The sequence below is a fragment of the Ranitomeya variabilis genome, chromosome 6, assembly GCF_051348905.1.
Source record: "Ranitomeya variabilis isolate aRanVar5 chromosome 6, aRanVar5.hap1, whole genome shotgun sequence".
Classification (NCBI taxonomy): domain Eukaryota; kingdom Metazoa; phylum Chordata; class Amphibia; order Anura; family Dendrobatidae; genus Ranitomeya; species Ranitomeya variabilis.
In genome coordinates, this window is record NC_135237.1 from 394,985,015 (window position 1) to 395,008,085 (window position 23,071).

The 23,071-nt window shown below is 44.1% G+C and overlaps 1 protein-coding gene across 3 annotated transcripts in view; it reads right to left on the reverse strand.

Moving 5' to 3' along the window:
• The window catches only part of LOC143782569 (cadherin-7), a 604,373-nt gene that overhangs the window by 72,933 nt on the left and 508,369 nt on the right, over positions 1-23,071 (reverse strand). The gene's annotated exons all lie outside the window — the stretch shown is intronic.

The window sequence follows — 23,071 nt, forward strand, 5'->3', positions numbered from 1 at the left end:
TTCAATCATCATTCAATGTACAGGGAGTGGTAGTTGTAACTGAACCAGCTCTTTTGCAAAGATTGAGGTCCCCCAATGTTGGGGGAGTCGTTACAGCCGCCGCCATCTAGACACAGAGCAGTGACTGAATCCAGACTATTGTCATCACCGTGACTGAACAAACGAGGCTGCCAGAACAACTAAAGTTTATTTCCTATCAGCAGCAGGGGTCTATGTGCGGCGCAGAACAGGTTCAGAACACTATTAACCTGCAGATTGACTCCATATCATTTTTTCATGTGACAGGTTGCTTTTAACAATTTCCTGATATTCAATAAAAAAATGTTATATTGTGGTACCGTGTTAGTCAGGAAAATCTATGTAAATACTTTTATGTCACCCCCAAAAAACAAAAGTATTCTATAAGTGAGTGATCTGAAAGCTTAGAAACATATTTTTTCTATGATTAGCCAACAAAGGTATCACTTTTAGAAGACTTTTGTCTTTTGAGGAATAAAAGTACATACATTAACAATTTCATGAAAGGACAGTATAAATAAAATAGACTCTAATCTGTAGAAGGAATTTTGTTATACTATAGGCATAATGGCAGTAGAATGTTAGCTTGCTATAATGACCTTTGATTTCAATCATTGGTAGTCTGCAGTTAGAATCCAGACTGCAGACTGCTGCAATATATTCTACAACTTACAGGCAGAAAGCTTGCAGGGAATTTATTGTCACCAGCTTACTGAAAATTGTATTGAATACTGAAGGAGATTAGAAATCTTGTGTTGCAATATTGCAAAATAAAAGTTAGAGTTGCTTCTCACAAGAAACATATGGAGGAAGTCGAACACTTAGGGTATTTGTGCACATTGAGTATCTGCTTGCAGAAATTTCTGAAAGGTTTCTGCATCTCTTGCCTGAAAACCGTGCGTTTTGCCATGCTTTTTAGTGTGTTTTTCCACAGTTTGGTGTGTGTTTTTGCACGCATTTTTGTACAGTAATGAAGGCTTTTTTGAGCTAAATAAAGATATTAAAAAAAAAGTTTTGTGATGTAAATTCTTGGTTTAACACTACCTTTTTCATTCTGATACAGTAGCATCAGAGTAATGGGATTATGACTTGGTGTCAGCATCTGTCATTGACACCAAACCCTAGGTTTAGTAATGAAAATGTGTCAGCAACACACCCTCATTACTAAGGCAGTAAGTAAACACAAACACACAAACATACATACACATTGTCACCAGCCAATGAAGAAGGGTTAGCAGAATAAAAGTACATAGGCTGTAACCGAACAGCAACTCTTAAAGAAAAAAAAATTGCATGGACTCCCATGTAATTTTCACAACCAGCAGAGGGAAAGCTGACGGCTGAGGGCTGATGTTAATATTCAGGGAGCCAATGGGCTCCCGGGCTATTAATATCAGCTCACAGCTGTCAGCTTAGCCTTTACTGGATAGTTTACAGGGGGACTCTAGAAAACAATTGGCATAGGGTCCCTCTATTAAATCTAACTAGCAAAGGCTAGGCAGACAGCTGAGGCTGATATTTGTAGCTTAGGAAGGGATCGTGGATATTTTCCCCATCCCAGACTAAAAATATCAGCTCTCAGCTGCCCCAGAAAAGATGCATCTACAGTGGGAACAGAAAGTATATAGACTCCTTTACATTTTTCACTTTTTGTTTCATTGCAGCCATTTGGTAAATTCAAAAAAAGTTCATTTTTTTCACATTAATGTATACTCTTCACTCCATCTTGACTAAAAAAATAGAAATGTAGTAATTTTTGCAAATTTAATAAAAAAGAAAAACTGAAATATCACATGGTCATAAGTATTCAGACCCTTTGCTCAGACACTCATATTTAAGTCACATGATGTCCATTTCCTTGTGATCCTCCTTGAGATGGTTGTACTCCCTCATTGGAGTCAAGCTGTCTTTAATTAAACTGATAGGACTTGACTTGGAAAGGCACACACCTGTGTATATAAGGCCTCAAAGCTCATAGTGCATTTCAGACCAAATAAGAATCATGAGGTCAAAGGAACTGGCCAAGGAGCTCAGAGACAGAATTGTGGCAAGGCACAGATCTGACCCTGGTTACAACATAATTTCTGCAGTACTCAAGTTTCTTAAGAGCACAGTGGCCTCCATAATGCTTAAATAGAAGAGGTTTGGACCACCAGAAGTCTTCCTAGACCATGCCATCCAGCCAAACTGAGCAATCATTGGAGGAGAGCCTTGGTGAGAGAGGTAAAGAAGAACCCCAAGATCACTGTGGCTGAGCTCCAGAGATGCAGTAGGGAGATGGGAGAAAATTCCACCAAGTCAGATACCAGTTGGGCCTTTATGGCAGAGTAGCCTGACGTAAGCCTCTCCTTGGTGCAAAACATATGAAAGCCTGCAAAATTTGCTAAAAAACACATGAAGGACTCCCAGACTATGAGAAATAAGATTCTCTGGATTGATGAGACGAAGATAGACATTTTTGGTGACAATTATAAGTGGTATATGTGTAGAAAACCAGGCACTGCTCATCACCTGCCCAATACAATCCCAACAGTGAAATATGAGGGTGGCACCATCATGCTATGAGGGTATTTTTCAGCTGCAGGGATAGGATGACTGGTAGTCATTGAAGGAAACATGTATGCGGTCAAGTGCAGAGATATCCTAGATGAAAACCTCTTCCAGAGTGCTCTGGACCTCAGACTTGGCTGAAGGTTCACCTTCCAACAAGACAATGACCCTAAGCACACAGCTAAAATAACAAAGGAATGGCTTCAGAACAACTCTGTGTCCATTCTTGTCTGGCCCAGCCAGAGCCCTGACCTAAACCCAATTGAGCATCTCTGGAGAGATCTGAAAATGCCTGTCCACCAACGTTCACCATCCAGCCTGATGGAACTGGAGACGATCTGCAAGGAAGAATGGCAGGGGATCCCCAAATCCAGTTGTGAAAAACTTGTTGCATCATTCCCAAGAAGACTCATGGCTGTACTAGCTCAAAAGGGTGCTTCTACTCAATACCGAGCAAAGGGTCTGAATACTTATGACCATGTGATATTTCAGTTTTTATTTTTTAAGAAATTTGCAAAAATTACTACATTTATTTTTTTTTCAGTCAAGATGGGATGCAGAGTGTCATGAATCCCAATGGCTAGGGATAGCAAGGGACAAGCAAAGTAATACAAAATATCGGACGAGCTCTAGGGTGATGGAACCTGGGCTGACTGCTGCCCTACGCCTGACAAACGCAACTAGAGATAGCCAGGGAGCGTGCCTACGTTGGTTCTAGACGCCACGAACCAGCCTAAGAGCTAACTAGTACTGCAGAGAAAATAAAAGACCTCACTTGCCTCCAGAGGAATGAACCCCAAAAGGTATAGTTGCCCCCCACATGTATTGACGGTGAAATGAGAGGAAGGCACACACATAGAGATGATATATATAGGTTCAGCAAATTGAGGCCCGCTGTAAACTAGAAAGCAGAACGATACAAAAGGGGTCTGAGCGGTCAGCAAAAAACCCTAATCAAAAAACCATCCTGAGATTACAAGAACCCATGTGCCAACTCATGGCACATGGGGAGAACCTCAGTCCACTAGAGCTACCAGCTAGCATAGAGACATAATAAGCAAGCTGGACAAAAAAAAAACCAACAACTGAAAATCAGCACTTAGCTTATCCTGAAAGATCTGGGAGCAGGTAGGCAGGAACCAAACAGAGCACATCTGAATACATTGATAGCCGGCAAGGGAATGACAGAAAGGCCAGGTAAAATAGGAAACACCCAGCCTCTGATGGACAGGTGGAAACCAAAGGCCGCAACCCACCAAAGTCACCCAGTACCAGCAGTAACCACCAGAGGGAGCCCACAAACAGAATCCACAACAGTACCCCCCCCTTGAGGAGGGGTCACCGAACCCTCACGAGAACCCCCAGGGCGATCAGGGTGAGCTCTATGGAAGGCGCGGACCAAATCAGTCGCATGAACATCGGAGGCGACCACCCAGGAATTATCCTCCTGACCATAACCCTTCCACTTAACCAAATACTGGAGTTTGCGTCTGGAAACACGAGAATCCAAGATCTTCTCAACAACATACTCCAATTCTCCCTCCACCAGCACCGGAGCAGGAGGCTCAACCGAAGGAACAACGGGCACCTCATACCTCCGCAACAACGACCGATGGAACACATTATGAATAGCAAACGATGCTGGGAGATCCAAACGAAAAGATACAGGGTTAAGAATCTCCGAGATCCTATAAGGACCGATGAACCGAGGCTTGAACTTAGGAGAAGAGACCTTCATAGGGACAAAACGAGAAGACAACCACACCAAATCCCCAACAAGAAGTCGGGGACCCACGCGGCGACGGCGATTAGCAAACTGCTGAGTCTTCTCCTGAGATAACTTCAAATTGTCCACCACCTAGTTCCAAATCTGATGCAGCCTGTCCACCACCACGTCCACTCCAAGACAATCCGAAGGCTCCACCTGACCAGAGGAAAAACGAGGATGAAACCCCGAATTACAAAAAAAAGGAGAGACCAACGTGGCAGAACTAGCCCGATTATTAAGAGCAAATTCGGCCAGTGGCAAAAAAGCAACCCAGTCATCTTGATCAGCAGAAACAAAACACCTCAAATAAGTTTCCAAGGTCTGATTAGTTCGCTCCGTCTGGCCATTCGTCTGAGGATGGAATGCAGACAAGAAAGACAAATCAATGCCCATCTTGGCACAAAACGTCCGCCAAAATCTAGACACAAACTGGGATCCCCTGTCAGAAACGATATTCTCCGGAATCCCATGCAAACGAACCACGTTCTGAAAAAATAAAGGGACCAACTCAGAGGAGGAAGGCAACTTAGGCAAGGGCACCAAATGAACCATCTTAGAAAAGCGGTCACACACAACCCAGATAACGGACATTTTCTGTGAAACTGGGAGATCAGAAATAAAATCCATGGAAATGTGCGTCCAAGGCCTCTTCGGGATGGGCAAGGATAACAACAACCCACTGGCCCGAGAACAGCAAGGCTTAGCTCGAGCACACACTTCACAAGACTGCACAAAGGTACGCACATCCCTAGACAAGGAAGGCCACCAAAAAGACCTGGCCACCAAGTCTCTAGTACCAAATATTCCAGGATGACCAGCCAACACAGAAGAATGGACCTCGGAGATGACTCTACTGGTCCAATCATCCAGAACAAACAGTCTTTCTGGTGGACAACGATCCGGTTTATCCACCTGAAACTCCTGCAATGCACGTCGCAAGTCTGGGGATACGGCGGACAATATTACCCCATCCCTAAGGATACCAGTAGGCCCAGAGTCTCCAGGAGAGTCAGGCACAAAACTCCTGGAAAGAGCATCTGCCTTCACATTCTTTGAACCTGGCAGGTATGAAACCACGAAATTGAAACGAGAAAAAAACAACGACCAACGAGCCTGTCTAGGATTCAAACGCCTGGCAGACTCAAGGTAAATGAGATTCTTGTGATCAGTCAAGACCACCACACGATGTTTAGCACCCTCAAGCCAATGACGCCACTCCTCAAATGCCCACTTCATGGCCAAAAGCTCCCGATTACCCACATCATAATTGCGCTCGGCGGGCGAGAATTTTCTAGAGAAGAATGCACATGGCTTCATCACCGAGCCATTAGAACTTCTCTGTGACAAAACCGCCCCCGCTCCAATCTCTGAAGCATCAACCTCAACCTGAAAAGGAAGTGAAACATCTGGTTGACACAACACAGGAGCAGAAGAAAACCGGCGCTTAAGTTCCTGAAAGGCCTCCACGGCCGCAGGAGACCAATCAGCAACATCAGCACCCTTTTTAGTCAAATCAGCCAAAGGTTTAACAATACTGGAAAAATTAGCAATGAACCGACGATAAAAATTAGCAAACCCCAAGAACTTCTGAAGACTCTTAATAGATGTAGGTTGTGTCCAGTCACAAATCGCCTGAACCTTGACGGGATCCATCTCAATAGTAGAAGGAGAAAAAATGTACCCCAAAAAAGAAATCTTGTGGACTCCGAAGAGACACTTTGAGCCCTTCACAAACAGAGAATTGGCCCGCAGAACCTGAAACACCTTCCTGACCTGTAGAACATGAGACTCCCAGTCATCAGAAAACACCAAAATATCATCCAAATACACAATCATAAACTTATCCAGATATTCACAGAAAATATTGTGCATAAAGGACTGAAAGACTGACGGAGCATTGGAGAGTCCAAAAGGCATTACCAAATACTCAAAATGGCCCTCAGGCGTATTAAATGCGGTTTTCCACTCATCACCCTGTTTTATCCGCACCAGATTATACGCACCGCGAAGATCTATCTTAGTGAACCACCTAGCCCCCTTAATGCGAGCAAACAAATCAGTCAATAATGGCAATGGATACTGATACTTGACTGTAATCTTATTCAGAAGGCGATAATCTATACAAGGCCTCAGGGAACCATCTTTTTTTGCCACGAAAAAAAAACCTGCTCCCAGAGGGGACGAAGATGGACGAATATGTCCCTTTTCCAAGGACTCCTTAATATAATTCCGCATAGCAGTATGCTCTGGCAGTGACAGATTAAATAAACGACCCTTAGGGAACTTACTGCCAGGAATCAATTCTATAGCACAGTCACAATCTCTATGCGGAGGGAGCGAATTGAGCTTAGGCTCCTCAAAAACATCCCTATAGTCAGACAAAAACGCAGGGATCTCAGAAGGAGTAGATGAAGCGATTGAAATCGGAGGTGCATAATCATGAACCCCCTGACATCCCCAGCTTAACACAGACATTGTTTTCCAGTCCAGGACAGGATTATGAGTTTGTAACCATGGCAGACCAAGCACTAGTACATCATGTAAATTATACAGTACAAGGAAGCGAATCACCTCCTGATGAACGGGAGTCATGCGCATGGTCACTTGTGTCCAATACTGCGGTTTATTCATAGCCAATGGTGTAGAGTCAATTCCCTTCAGAGGAATAGGAACTTCCAGAGGTTCCAGACTAAAACCGCAGCGTTTAGCAAATGACCAATCCATAAGACTCAGGGCAGCGCCCGAATCCACATAGGCATCGACGGAAATGGAAGACAGTGAAAAAATCAGAGTCACAGACAAAATGAACTTAGGCTGCAGAGTACCAATGGCAAAAGATTTATCAACCCTTTTTGTGCGTTTAGAGCATGCTGATATAACATGAGCTGAATCACCACAATAAAAACACAATCCATTTTTCCGCCTATAATTTTGCCGTTCACTTCTGGACTGAATTCTATCACATTGCATAGTCTCAGGTGCCTGTTCAAAAGACACCGCCAACTGGTGCACGGGTTTGCGCTCCCGTAAACGCCGATCAATCTGAATGGCCATAGCCATCGACTCATTCAGACCTGTAGGCGTAGGGAACCCCACCATAATATCCTTAATGGCCTCGGAAAGACCATTTCTGAAGTTTGCAGCCAGGGCGCACTCATTCCACTGAGTAAGCACCGACCATTTCCGAAATTTTTGACAATATATTTCCGCTTCATCATACCCCTGAGAGAGGGCTAATAAAGCCTTTGCAGCCTGAATCTCCAGGTTGGGTTCCTCATAGAGCAATCCCAATGCCAGAAAAAACGCATCCACATTGAGCAATGCAGGATCCCCTGGTGCCAATGCAAATGCCCAATTCTGAGGGTCGCCTCACAGGAAAGATATTACAATCTTGACCTGTTGAGCAGGGTCTCCAGAGGAGCGAGATTTTAAAGAAAGAAACAATTTACAATTGTTCCTGAAATTCAGGAAGGTAGATCTATCTCCAGAAAAGAACTCTGGAATAGGAATTCTAAGTTCAGACATGGGAGTGTGAACAACAAAATCCTGTATGTTTTGCACTTTTGCCGCGAGATTACTCAGGCTGGAAGCCAAACTCTGGACATCCATGTTAAACAGCTAATATCAGAGCCATTCAAGGGTTAAGAGGAGGTAAGAAGCAGCTAGACAGCAATTAAGGGCTAGGCAGCAAAACTCTGAAGGAAAAAAAAAAAAAAAAATTTCCCTTCAACACTTCTTTTTCTCCTGCTTCAGCCCAAACAATTACCACTTTGTGGGCCGGCTATACTGTCATGAATCCCAATGGCTAGGGATAGCAAGGGACAAGCAAAGTAATACAAAATATCGGACGAGCTCTAGGGTGATGGAACCTGGGCTGACCGCTGCCCTACGCCTGACAAACGCAACTAGAGATAGCCAGGGAGCGTGCCTACGTTGGTTCTAGACGCCACGCACCAGCCTAAGAGCTAACTAGTACTGCAGAGAAAATAAAAGACCTCACTTGCCTCCAGAGGAATGAACCCCAAAAGGTATAGTTGCCCCCCACATGTATTGACGGTGAAATGAGAGGAAGGCACACACATAGAGATGATATATATAGGTTCAGCAAATTGAGGCCCGCTGTAAACTAGAAAGCAGAACGATACAAAAGGGGTCTGAGCGGTCAGCAAAAAACCCTAATCAAAAAACCATCCTGAGATTACAAGAACCCATGTGCCAACTCATGGCACATGGGGAGAACCTCAGTCCACTAGAGCTACCAGCTAGCATAGAGACATAATAAGCAAGCTGGACAAAAAAAAACCAACAACTGAAAATCAGCACTTAGCTTATCCTGAAAGATCTGGGAGCAGGTAGGCAGGAACCAAACAGAGCACATCTGAATACATTGATAGCCGGCAAGGGAATGACAGAAAGGCCAGGTAAAATAGGAAACACCCAGCCTCTGATGGACAGGTGGAAACCAAAGGCCGCAACCCACCAAAGTCACCCAGTACCAGCAGTAACCACCAGAGGGAGCCCACAAACAGAATCCACAACAGCAGAGTGTACATTAATGAGAAAAAATAAACTTTTTTTAAGTAACCAAACAGCTGCAATGAAACAAAGAGTGAAAAATGTAAAGATGTATGAATACTTTCCGTACCCACTGTATAAGATGGCATTTAGCCTTGCTCTTCCCACTTTCCCTGTAGCAGTGGCAAATGGGGTAATGGTTTGGGGGTTGATGTCACCTTTGTATTGTCATTTGACATCAAGCCCACAGGTTAGCAATGCAAAGGCGTCTATAAGACCCTCCATTACTAACCCCATAGTGATATAAGAACACACACACACAGAATAACGTCCTTTATTTGAAATAATGACACAGACAATTTTATTGAATCTAAATTAAACAATATTCACTGACTGCTTAATGCACTGAAGCCAAAATCTCCTGCAACAAAAATAAAATATTAAACCACAATATTCCTCACCTTTCCGCAGAGAAGAGAATCCATAATGTCCCACGATGATCCTGATGTCTTTGAGAGCACTCACTGAATGACACCTTCCGGCTAACATACATGATGGAGTGCTCTTCCCCGTTCACCTCTTGAGATAAGACAGCACCCAGCCCAACATCCGACTCATCTGTCTGGACCACAAACTCTTGTAGTTTGCACAGGGCCAGCTTCAGTTCCTGGAAGGCCGTCTAAGCTTCTGGAGACCACTTAGCCATAGCAGACTTTGTCCCTTTAAGGAGGTCGGTCAGAGAGGCAGCTACCATGGCAATATACTGGTAGTAATAGCCCACAGTGCCCAGGAATGCCCTGACCTGCTTCTTTGAGAGGGGATGTAGCCAGCCCTGGATCGCCTCAACTTTATTTTTCTGGGGCTTTATTTCGCCCCTGTATACAATGTAGCCCAAGTATCTCTATTCCCCTATTCCCAAGGCACACTTCTTCGGGTTTATGGAAAACCCGACCTTCCATAGAGCATCAAATATCGCCTGGACCTTGTTAAGATGGCTTCCCCAATCCTGGCTGAAAATCCCAATACCTCTTGTGGGGAGCTAAGATTTGGTCCATGGCTCTCTTGAAAGTGACTGGAGCTCGTTGTAACCCAATCGGTATCCTTTTGTATTGGAAGCATCAATCTGGCGTTGAGAAGGAAGTTTTCTCTTTGGCATCGTGGGACATGGGGATTTGCCCATACCCTTTTGTGAGGTTAAGGGTAATAATGTACCAAGCTTTCCCTAGCCTCTCAATTAATTCATTGACACAGGGTATCGGGTATGCATCGACCTTAGACACCTCATCATTGAAAAATCACAATTCTCCATTTGGTTTCAGCACTAAGACTAAAGGACTGGCCATCCACTCTTGGATTCCTCGATGACTCCCTGGCTCAGCATCCACTTTGCCTCCTTTGAGATCACCTCTTGGCATGCTTTGGGAATCTTGCATAGCTTCACGTTGACCCAGACATGAGGCTCCATCAGGACATCATGCTCTATGACCATTGTACAACCTGGAAGTTCTGAGAAGAGGTCCCTGTTACACTGTTGCAACTCCCAACACTGTTACTTTTGGGCATGTGACAGAATCTCTGCCATTTTAACTTTCTCCACATCTGCTTCAGCTTTTATCACCAAACACAGAGCTTCTACAGGCTCCCTATCTCACCATGGCTTAATCAGTTTAATGTGGTACACCTGGTAGGGCTCCTGCTTCCCTGATTGGTGGATCTTGTAGTTAACATCACCAACTTTCTCCACCATCTAATAGGGACCCTGCCACATGGCCAGGAATTTGGTCTGCATTGTGGGCACTAGCACCAGTACTCGATCACCTTGGCTGAATTGTCTCACCCTGGCTGACCTATTATACACCGTGGATTGTGCTTCCTGAGCCTTGATGAAGTGCTCCTTCACAATGGGCATCACATTGGAGTTCCTCTCTTGCATCTGGATGCATGCTCTACCATTTTTTGATAGGGGGTGGTTTAAGTTTCCCAGGATTCCATTGCCACATCCAGGAGACCTCAAGGGTGCCGTCCATAGAGCAGTTCAAATGGGGAGAATCCAGTGGAAGGTTGGAGAACTTTCCTGATGGAGAACTAAAATAGGAAAGAAAGCAGACAGTTTCAGTCTCGGCCGTCTTTCTCCACTGCTTTTTTTAGCATCACCTTGAAGGTTTTGTTAAACCTCTCCACCAATTCATCAGTCTGAGGACGGTATACTGAGGTTCTGAGCTGGAAATTTGCAGGGACTTGCATAGCTCCCTCATGACCTTCGACATGAATTGTGTTCTTTGTTCCATTAATATCTCCTTCGGAAGCCCGGTTCAGGAGAAAATATGGATCAGCTCCTTAGAGATAATACATTTGACAGAGGAATTTCTTAAGGGTACCACCTCTGGGTATCAGATAGCTTAATACATTACCACCAATATATAGATGTCCTCTTGTGTCCTCTTGTGGATTTTACCAGGGGTCCCATGTTGTGAACTGTTTTTGGGCTCCCTCTTGTGGTCACAAGTGGTACTGTGTGAGTGCTATCTTTGGGCTCCCTCTGGTGGTTCTTTTTGTCATTCTGCAGGTCTGTGGCTGGGATCAGCTGTCTCGTTATCTGCTAGTTGGTTTCCTATTTAGCTCACCTGGACTTTCAGTTGTTGCCTGCTGTCGATGTATTCAGTGCTATTTTGATCTCTCCTGACTACCTTCGTTATCAGTCTCTCCAAGAGAAGCTAAGTTTCTACTTGTTCATTTTTTGATCATCAGTGTTCAATATGTTTCTTGGTTTATTATCTGTCCTTGTCCAGCTTGCTAATATGTGATTTCCTTGCTTGCTGGTAGCTCTAGAGGGCTGAGTTTCTCCCCTCACACCGTTAGTTGGTGTGGGGGTTCTTGAATTTTCAGCGTGGATATTTTGTACAGGGTTTTCTACTGACCGCACAGTTTCCTATCTGTCTTCTGCTATCTAGTACTAGCGGGCCTCATTTGCTGAATCTGTTTTCATTTCTACGTTTGTATTTTCCCCTTACCTCCCCGTTATTATTTGTTGGGGGCTTTCTATATCTTTGGGGTTATTTCTCTGAGGCAAGTGAGGTCTTACTTTCTATCTCTAGGGGTAGCTAGTTTCTCAGGCTGCGTCGTGACGTCTAGGAATTCAGGCAAGTTCACCGGCTACCTTTAGTGTGTTTGGTTAGGATCAGGATTGCGGTCAGTCCAGTTACCACCTCCCTAGAGCTCGTTCTATGTTCAGTTACTTAGCTCGTCAGTTCTGTGATCCTCAGCCACTAAGGATCATAACAGTACAGCAGGCCAAAGAGTGTTTAATGCATCGCAGAAGTGGGATAAGAGAAGTCCTGAGTGCAATTTTTTTTTTCTCCCTTTGCTGCAGTCTGTCCAGCTTCTCTCATCCCCTTAATCTCTGGGTGGCTTTGAGTTCAGCTGCAGACATGGATATTCAGAGTCTGACTTCTAGTGTGGATCATCTTGCTGCAAGGGTGCAAAGCATTCAGGATTTTGTTGTTCACAGTCCTATGTCAGAGCCAAAAATTCCTATTCCTGAGTTGTTTTCTGGAGATAGATCTAGGTTTCTGAATTTTAAGAATAATTGTAAATTATTTCTTTCCTTGAGACCTCGTTCCTCTGGTGATTCCGCTCAGCAAGTTAAAATTGTTATCTCATTGTTACGTGGCGACCCTCAAGATTGGGCTTTCTCCCTGGCGCCAGGAGATCCTGCATTGCTGAATGTGGATGCGTTTTTTCTGGCACTTGGACTGCTTTATGAGGAACCTAATCTTGAAAACCAGGCAGAAAAGGCTTTGCTGGCCCTATCTCAGGGACAGGATGAAGCAAAGGTGTATTGTCAAAAATTTAGGAAATGGTCAGTGCTTACTCAATGGAATGAGTGTGCCCTGGCTGAAAATTTCAGAGAAGGTCTTTCTGAAGCCATTAAGAATGTTATGGTGGGGTTCCCCACGCCTGCAAGTCTGAATGACTCAATGGCTTTGGCCATTCAGATTGATCAGCGTTTGCGGGAGCGCAAATCTGCGCACCATCTGGCGGTGTTTTCTGAACAGAGACCTGAGTCTATGCAATGTGACAGAATTCTGACCAGAATTGAGCGGCAAAAGTCATAGACGTCAAAATGGGTTGTGCTTTTACTGTGGTGATTCTACTCATGTTATCTCAGCATGCTCTAAGCGCCTAAAAAAAATTGCTAAATCTGTCACCGTTGGTACTATACAGCCTAAATTCATTTTGTCTGTTACTTTAATTTGTTCTTTGTCATCCTACTCGGTTATGGCTTTTGTGGATTCAGGTGCTGCCCTGAATCTGATGGATTTGTCGTTTGCCAGGCACTGTGGTTTGGTCCTGGAGCCTTTAAAATTCCCTATTCCACTGAGGGGAATTGATGTTACACCATTGGCTGAGAAGAAGCCTCAGTATTGGACTCAAGTGACCATGTGCAGGACTCCTGTACATCAGGAGGTGATTCGCTTTCTTGTGCTGCATAATTTGCATGATGTTGTCGTTTTGGGTCTGCCATGGTTGCAGGCCCATAATCCAGTTCTGGATTGGAAAGCTATGTCTGTGTCAAGTTGGGGTTGCCAGGGGAATCATGGCGATGCTCCTTTGGTGTCAATTGCTTCTTCCACTCCTTCTGAGGTCCCTGAGTTTTTGTCGGACTACCAGGATGTATTTGATGAGCCCAGATCCGGTGCCCTGCCTCCTCATAGGGATTGTGATTGTGCTATAAATTTGATTCCTGGTAGTAAGTTCCCTAAGGGACGACTTTTTAATTTGTCTGTACCAGAACATGCCGCTATGTGGTGTTATATAAAGGAGTCTTTGGAGAAGAGACATATTCGGCCGTCCTCATCCCCTCTTGGTGCAGGATTCTTTTTTGTGGCCAAGAAGGATGGTTCTCTGAGACCTTGTATAGATTATCGTCTTCTAAATAAAATCACGGTCAAATTTCAGTATCCTTTGCCATTATTGTCTGATCTGTTTGCTCGGATTAAGGGGTCCAGTTGGTTCACCAAGATAGATCTTCGTGGTGCGTATAACCTTGTGCGTATTAAGCAGGGGGATGAATGGAAAACAGCATTTAATATGCCCGAAGGCCATTTTGAGTACTTGGTGATGCCTTTTGGACTCTCTAATGCTCCTTCTGTGTTTCAGTCCTTCATGCATGACATCTTCCGAGAATATCTGGATAAATTTATGATTGTGTATCTGGATGACATTTTGGTCTTTTCTGAGGATTGGGAGTCCCATGTGAAGCAGGTCAGGATGGTATTTCAGGTCCTGCGTGCTAATGCCTTATTTGTGAAGGGCTCAAAATGTCTCTTCGGAGTACAGAAGGTTTCCTTTTTGGGTTTTATTTTTTCTCCTTCTACTATTGAGATGGACCCGGTCAAGGTCCAGGCTATTCATGACTGGACTCGGCCTACATCTGTTAAGAGTCTTCAGAAGTTCTTGGGTTTTGCTAATTTTTACCGTCGCTTCATTGCTAATTTTTCTGGCGTGGTTAAACCCTTGACGGATTTGACCAAGAAGGGTTCTGATGTGACTAATTGGTCTTCTGCGGCCGTGGAAGCCTTTCAGGAGCTGTAGCGCCGGTTTTCTTCGGCTCCAGTTTTATTTCAGCCTGATATCTCTCTTCCTTTTCAGGTCGAGGTTGATGCTTCTGAGATTGGAGCAGGGGCTGTTTTGTCGCAGAGAAGCTCTGATTGCTCTGTGATGAAGCCTTGTGCTTTCTTTTCAAGAAAGTTTTCGCCTGCCGAGTAGAATTATGATGTTGGTAATCGGGAGTTGTTGGCTATGAAGTGGGCATTTGAGGAGTGGCGACATTGGCTCGAGGGAGCTAAGCATCGTGTGGTGGTCTTGACTGATCACAAAAATCTGATCTATCTCGAGTCTGCCAAGCGGCTGAATCCTAGACAGGCACGTTGGTTGTTGTTTTTCTCCCGTTTCGATTTTGTGGTCTCGTACCTGCCTGGTTCGAAGAACGTGAAGGCTGATGCTCTTTCTAGGAGTTTTGTGCCTGACTCTCCGGGAGTTTCAGAGCCGGCTGGTATCCTCAGAGAGGGAGTGATTTTGTCTGCCATTTCCCCAGATTTGCGATGAGTGCTGCAGGAATTTCAGGCGGATAGACCTGACCGTTGTCCACCAGAGAGACTGTTTGTCCCAGATAGATGGACCAGCAGAGTTATTTCCGAGGTTCATTCTTCGGTGCTGGCAGGTCATCCTGGGATTTTTTGTACCAGAGATTTGGTGGCTAGATCCTTCTGGTGGCCTTCCTTGTCGCGGGATGTGCATTCCTTTGTGCAGTCCTGTGGGATTTGTGCTCGGGCTAAGCCTTGCTGTTCTCGTGCCAGCGGTTTGCTTTTGCCTTTGCCTGTCCCGAAGAGGCCTTGGACGCACATTTCCATGGATTTTATTTCGGATCTTCCAGTCTCTCAGAGAATGTCTGTCATCTGGGTGGTGTGTGATCGTTTTTCTAAAATGGTCCATTTGGTGCCCTTGCCTAAGTTGCCTTCCTCCTCCGATTTGGTTCCTCTATTTTTTCAGAATGTGGTTCGCTTGCACGGCATCCCTGAAAATATTGTGTCTGACAGAGGATCCCAGTTTGTGTCCAGATTTTGGCAGATCTTTTGTGCTAAGATGGGCATTGATTTGTCTTTTTCGTCTGCCTTCCATCCTCAGACGAATGGCCAAACCGAGCGAACTAATCAGACCTTGGAAACTTATTTAAGATGTTTTGTTTCTGCTGATCAGGAGGATTGGGTTACTTTTTTGCCATTGGCCGAGTTTGCCCTTAATAATCGGGCTAGTTCTGCTACTTTGGTTTCGCCTTTTTTTTGTAATTCTGGCTTTCATCCTCGTTTTTCCTCAGGTCAGGTGGAGCCGTCTGACTGTCCTGGGGTGGATTCTGTGGTGGATAGGTTGCAGCAGATTTGGAACCATGTGGTGGACAATTTGAAGTTGTCACAGGAGAAGGCTCAGCGCTTTGCCAACCGCCGTCGCGGTGTGAGTCCCCGACTTCGTGTTGGGGATTTGGTATGGCTGTCTTCTCGGTATGTTCCTATGAAGGTCTCCTCTCCTAAGTTCAAGCCTCGCTTCATCGGTCCTTATAAGATTTTGGAAATCCTTAACCCTGTGTCATTTTGTTTGGACCTCCCAGCGTCGTTTGCCATTCATAATGTGTTCCATAGGTCTTTGTTGCGGAGGTATGTGGTGCCTGTGGTTCCTTCTGTTGAGCCCCCTGCTCCGGTGCTGGCTGAGGGCGAATTGGAGTACGTGGTGGAGAAGATCTTGGATTCTCGTATTTCTAGACGGAGGCTTCAGTATTTGGTTAAGTGGAAGGGCTATGGTCAGGATGATAATTCCTGGGTTGTCACCTCTGATGTTCATGCGGCCGATTTGGTTCATGCCTTCCATGTTGCTCATCCTGATCGCCCTGGGGGTTTTGATGAGGGTTCAGTGACCCCTCCTCAAGGGGGGGGTACTGTTGTGAACTCTGTTTTTGGGCTCCCTCTTGTGGTCACGAGTGGTACTGTGTGAGTGCTATCTTTGGGCTCCCTCTGGTGGCTCTTTTTGTCATTCTGCAGGTCTGTGGCTGGGATCAGCTGTCTCGTTATCTGCTAGTTGGTTTCCTATTTAGCTCACCTGGACTTTCATTTGTTGTCTGCTGTCGATGTATTCAGTGCTATTTTGATCTCTCCTGACTACCTTCGTTATCAGTCTCTCCAAGAGAAGCTAAGTTTCTGTTTGTTCATTTTTTGATTATCAGTGTTCAATATGTTTCTTGGTTTATTATCTGTCCTTGTCCAGCTTGCTAATATGTGATTTCCTTGCTTGCTGGTAGCTCTAGAGGGCTGAGTTTCTCCCCTCACACCGTTAGTTGGTGTGGGGGTTCTTGAATTCTCAGCGTGGATATTTTGTATAGGGTTTTCTACTGACCGCACAGTTTCCTATCTGTCTTCTGCTATCTAGTACTAGCGGGCCTCATTTGCTGAATCTGTTTTCATTTCTACGTTTGTATTTTCCCCTTACCTCACCGTTATTATTTGTTGGGGGCTTTCTATATCTTTGGGGTTATTTCTCTGAGGCAAGTGAGGTCTTACTTTCTATCTCTAGGGGTAGCTAGTTTCTCAGGCTGCGTCGTGACGTCTAGGAATTCAGGCACGTTCACCGGCTACCTTTAGTGTGTTTGGTTAGGATCAGGATTGCGGTCAGTCCAGTTACCACCTCCCTAGAGCTCGTTCTATGTTCAGTTACTTAGCTCGTCAGTTCTGTGATCCTCAGCCACTAAGGATCATAACAGTCCCACCAGGTCTATCGCTATTCGCTCCAATGGCACCTCGATGATGGTCAACAGTATCAGAGGACTGCAGAAGTGGGCTACTGGGGAGGTCAGCTGGCATGTGAGGCAGAAACGACAATAGTTCACAATTTCTCTACAATACCCAGGCCAGTAGAATTTCTGCAGAATGCATTCCTAGGTCTCATCTGCCCCCAGGTGACTACACAACACATTGGAATTAGACATGTCTAACACCCTGTGTCTATAAGGCCCTGGTACCAATAGCTGCTCTATTACCTCACCTTTTGGCTTGGTTACCCTATAAAGCTGATTTCCATTGACAGCAAAATGAGAGAACAGAAGGTCTTCCCCCGGCTCCTGAGGCACACCATTTAATATAGTTACATTGTCAAATACCCCTTTAAGACTTAGGTCTCTGAGTTGGGCGGTTCCAAAGTTTCCCCGGACACCTCCAGCTCAGGAACATTGGCCTGAGTGGATGTTGCCTCATCCTTATCACCAACAAGTACAGAAAATAGAAACCTGTCATCTGCAGTCCGCAACGAGGTTTCTTTGGGAGCAACCTGACTGTTGTCCGAGCAATCAGACGTCCTCCCTTTCCCCCACAAGTAAAAAAAAACACAACATCTCGCTCTATTATAATAGGGTGCAATGGGTCCTTGACCACGCTGATCTCATGGGACTCGGTGCCACAGTTTGTGTTTATGACCCTTTGGGCCACAGGGTAGTCCTTTGGGTCGCCATGGATACAGTGGATGCCCACCCTATTTTCAAGAATTTGCCATTGGGGAATTGTGGCCCTCACAAGGGTTACCAAACTCCCTGAGTCCAGAAGACCAGTCACTTGCACCCCGGTTACTGACATGGGGTATGCCTGCAGTCCCTAGCCTGGTTGAGGGACAGCACTGCAGTCAGGGTATGCAAAAAATGAGCAGCGCTGTCCTAGGCTGCAGTTTATTGTCTCGGTGGTCATGGGGCAATGGGCGGCTATGTGACCTGCGGTATGACACCTCCAACAAATTATACTATTGAATGGGGCTTTTGTCTCAGATACCTCATGGGTTCCTGGATGTCCCAACCCCTTTTTGGTGTCTGCCAATTTTGGGAATCCAAGGACCTCTTTACCCCCTGATACCTCTCCACCAGGTTCACCAAATCATTGGCATTAAGGCGATCTTCCTGGGCAACCCAGGAATGCACTGGCCTTAGTAGGGAGTGTATTAACCTGTCCATGACAAACTTCTCCACCATCTGTGGTGGGGAGGAAATTCAGGTTGCAAACATTTTTGGACCAGGTGTAGGCGATTAAACATTTGGGACCGGGGAGATTTTTCACTGTGCTAATCCCACTCATGTTCCTGTTGCGACAGTCAGAGTCACTCCGAAGCGTGCCAAGAGCTCAGTCTTCAATTTGGTGTATTCTTTTGCATCCTGCAACACCAAGTCATAATATACCTTCTGTAGTTCACCTGCCAAATATGGTGCCAGAACCTCCACCTACTGCTCGGGAGGCGATTTCCCCAACTTTTCCACCCTTTCAAACACAACCAGGAATGCCTCAACGTCATCACCCGGGGTCATCTTTTGCAATGCTGTTCTTACTGTCTTCCTTACGTGAGGGTCATCACCTGTATTTGGGGTTGGGGTGGTTGCCCTGCCACAGATTGCCTTGGCTAGGAGTTCCATCTGTTGCTGTTGCTGCTGCTGTTGCCAGTGCTGCTGCTGATGTTGCTGCTGCCACATCTGTTGCTGCTGGAGATTAGCCTGCACCAGTTGTTTTATCAAACCCATCCATGTTGTCAGATTTAGCTCCTGCAGACTCTTTTACCCAGGACATTTGATATCTGTGGGCAGTCACACTGCCTCTTGGGATTCGTGCTCATCCTTCTAGCACTAATTGTAGATATTTGTACTCACTCAGCTGCTCTTGAGGTAGGCACAGGAGGCGGTTTTCATGCAAAAGTCCAGGCAAGTTTATTTAACTTCATAAAGCGCTCTGGGTGGCAAAACAAAACAGAGACTTTTCTGGCGCAAAGTGAAATCAAACTGAAAACAAATATGGTCTATATGGTATAGCGGCTCTGCCTGCTCAGGTCAATGCCTTTAGCAACACACACTGAAGGTGAACATGAACTGCAAGTAAATAGTCCATGTAGCACTGCAAGTCTGCCCACTCAGGTTAGTGACTATAACAACAAACACTGAAGGTCTCCACATCTCCAGCCACAGACACTGAATGAGAGATTTGGCCTCCATTTTATCTGCCAAACCACGCCCCTGGGGTTGGGATATGTGAGTGTTCATCTCTTATGACCGCCCATAAAATCGACCCTAGAATGGCCAAATAACTCTCTCAGCACTATATGTGCTGGAGCATGCTTCCGAGCTCACATCACTGCAGCTAACAACCACAATGACACATATCTCCCCTCAAGGACTCGTCCGGCGGCCATCTTACAGTGACAATACCACTTAAGTGTATTTTTTATTTTTTGTTATCTTTATTTTTAATGGGGGAAAAGGTGTGTGATTTTCTCTTTTTTTCATATTTTTTAAACTTTTTTCCTTTTTACTGTATTTATTAGTCCCCTAAGGGGACTTGAATGATCATCAGGTCACTTGTAGTATGCACAGCAATATTGTGTTGTTGTTTATAGTAAAAATCAGGGTCTATTTTGAAGCCCAGCAACAGATGCCGATAAGCTGTTATTGCCACTGTCAGAGTTTGACAGGTTAACAGTCACAGGCTGAGCTCATTTTCACCCATTGCTGTTAGAGGCATTAGTCTGGGTTGTGTGTAGTGTTGAGCATTCCGATACTGCAAGTATCGGGTATCGGCCGATATTTGCTGTATCGGAATTCCGATACCGAGATCCGATATTTTTGTGGTATCGGGTATCGGTATCGAAACAACATTAATGTGTAAAATAAAGAATTAAAATATAAAAATATTGCTATACTCACCTCTCCGACGCAGCCTGCACCTTACCGAGGGAACCGGCAGCGTTGTTTGCTTAAAATTCGCGCGTTTCCTTCCTTACGTGAAGTCCTGGCTTGTGATTGGTCGCGTGCCGCCCATGTGGCCGCGACGCGACCAATCACAGCAAGCCGTGACGTAATTTCAGGTCCTTCAGGATTTTAAAATTACGTTCCGGCGTTGTGATTGGTCGCGTCGCGGTCACATGGGCGACGCGACCAATCACAAGCCGTGACGTCACGGGAGGCAGGACAAGCGCGCATTTTAAGCAAACAACGCTGCCGGTTCCCTCGGAGAGGTGAGTATAGCAATATTTTTTATTTTAATTCTTTCTTTTACACATTAATATGGATCCCAGGGCCTGAAGGAGAGTTTCCTCTCCTTCAGACCCTGGGAACCATCAGGGATACCGTCCGATACTTGAGTCCCATTGACTTGTATTGGTATCGGGTATCGGTATCGGATTGGATCCGATACTTTGCCGGTATCGGCTGATACTTTCCGATACCGATACTTTCAAGTATCGGACGGTATCGCTCAACACTAGTTGTGTGTCATAATAATTTCCTGCCAGATATGGGATGGGCTCACCTTGGGAGCCAGCTCCACGCACCATCTACAGACTTGCACCTTACATGTATAATGGAAGTTGGTAAAGAGTTAAAGAAGAATTCATATTAGTTAGACTTTGTCTCTTTCTGTCTGACAAATTTTAATGTGCATTTTCACTGTTCTGAGAGCAAAAAGGTGAAAACAGCTTGGAAGCCGTCATGTCGTGTCATTCTCTCTCAGCCATAGTTTTAATCAGATTTGTTTTCATATACATTTAGATTGAGAACATCTTTAAAAAGAAAATGTGTAGAATTAAGTTGAACAATTTCTCTTTGAATATCATCCCAATCTACTTCATCTCCACACTTGTCAATTTCAGTTCATGAAAGGAGTTCATTTTTATGAAGGTCTAATAAAATGGACACTCATTAGTTTTACATAAAACATGCCATTCTGCTCTGGTTCATTGTTTGTAATCTATAGGTAATTAAAATAAATGGCTTATATCTTTTAATTAGTACACTCATTATCAGATTTGCTTTATGTAACCGTGTAAAGAACGTTCAGTGCACTGTTATCATTTTGTTCTAAGAGCAGCTTTTAATTTAATGTTCTCACTTGTAGCAAATATATTGTGGATTCATTTGTCTTTAGAAAATAATCTATGATAGCATAGCTAGCATACAGTGATCATGGAAAAGCAAACAGAATGTATAATTAAGGACGTAATTTATACATATCTTTGATGGGTTGTTACCGACATCTGGTGAGAATTTTCTGCCAATAACACCTTTAGAAATATATTCAATTAGAAAATTGGTGACATGTCTAATACTTAATTCAACCATTGCGTGTGAGTGTGTGTGTGTGTGTGTATATATATATATATATATATATATATATATATATATATATATATACACACATATATATATATATATATACATAATTCATTTTTTATAGCGCTATTTATTTAATGGCAATTTACATGTGAGCAAGGGTATTTATAACAAAAACAAGTACAGTCATCATAAACAATACTAGTCACAACTGGTACAGGAGGAAAGAGGACCCTGTCCATGAGGGCTCACAATCTTCAAGGGATGAGTGAGGATACATTAGGCGAGGGTAGAGCTTGTCTTGCAGTGGCTTAGTCGACCGGTGGTTGCTGCAGGTTATAGGCTTGTGAGAAGAGATAGGTCTTCAGGTTCTTATTGAAGGTTTCCATGGTAGGCGAGAGTCTGATATGTTGTGGTAGAGAGTTCTAGAGTAGGGATGATGCGCAAGAGATATCTTGTATGCGATTGTGGGAAGAGGAGATAAGAGGGGAGTATAGAAGGAGATCTTGTCAGGATCGGAGGTTGCGTGTAGGTAATTTATCAACCAAATTTGAGAGCATTTTAGTGGATTTACTTATTTGTCATGTGATCCTTACAAATCCAGAGAGTGAAGAAACCACAGTCCTAGTTTATCACTGGACCCTACACTTTCAATGGTGCTGTGTTGCCGTTCCATGCATATTGGTTGGAACTTCACAGATGAAAAATTAATTACTTCCTTGCTTAAAAAAAATTAAAAAATATTTCTTCATCCACTTTCCAAAACTAGGGAAGGAACCCATGCGTACAGGAAATTTTGGCTACACTTATATTCTGTCTGATATTTGTCTGATGGCAATGCTGTGTCTCACAGCTTTTCATTTAAAAAAAAATATTTTTATTCCACTACACTATAATTTTATTGGTTATCCAGTGTGCTGCTCACAGTGAAATTTTCACAAGCTATTAAGCTAATAGTCAGACTTAATGCATTACATTTAATACATGCTTTAAACACTTTTTTTCCATCATACTCAAAAATGGGCATGTCTTGCTGTAAAAGTGTGATATGTGCCAACATATTCACTAGTATTCTTTTTCCTTTTTTTCATGTACTGAGATAAATAACTTATTGCATTTAGGGACATAGCCTTTGGTAATTGGATTTAATACCTTCTACTTGACAACAATAGGTGTATGCACAGTAACACAATAAGCTCTAATAGGTATTTAGACTCAGTACAATCAATTTCCTTTCTAATTCCTTTGTTCATTATGCTGTCACTTCTTGTGCTATGTCAAATGGTAAAAGTAAAAGATAATATACGGTGATTTCACACTATGTAGAACGTTTGCACAGTTGATGCTTTTCTCAATTTCACATGTCAATGTGTCTACCATTTTGTGGGCTGAAGGAAACCTTTTACAATGAGAAATAATTTAATTTTCCCCATGAGCACATGATCAATGAGGCAAAAATTAAAATTCTGAGCCTGAAACATAGATTGTGACCTACATGTTAAGGAATAAGGAACAACTACAATGCCATTGACTGTTGATAAGGT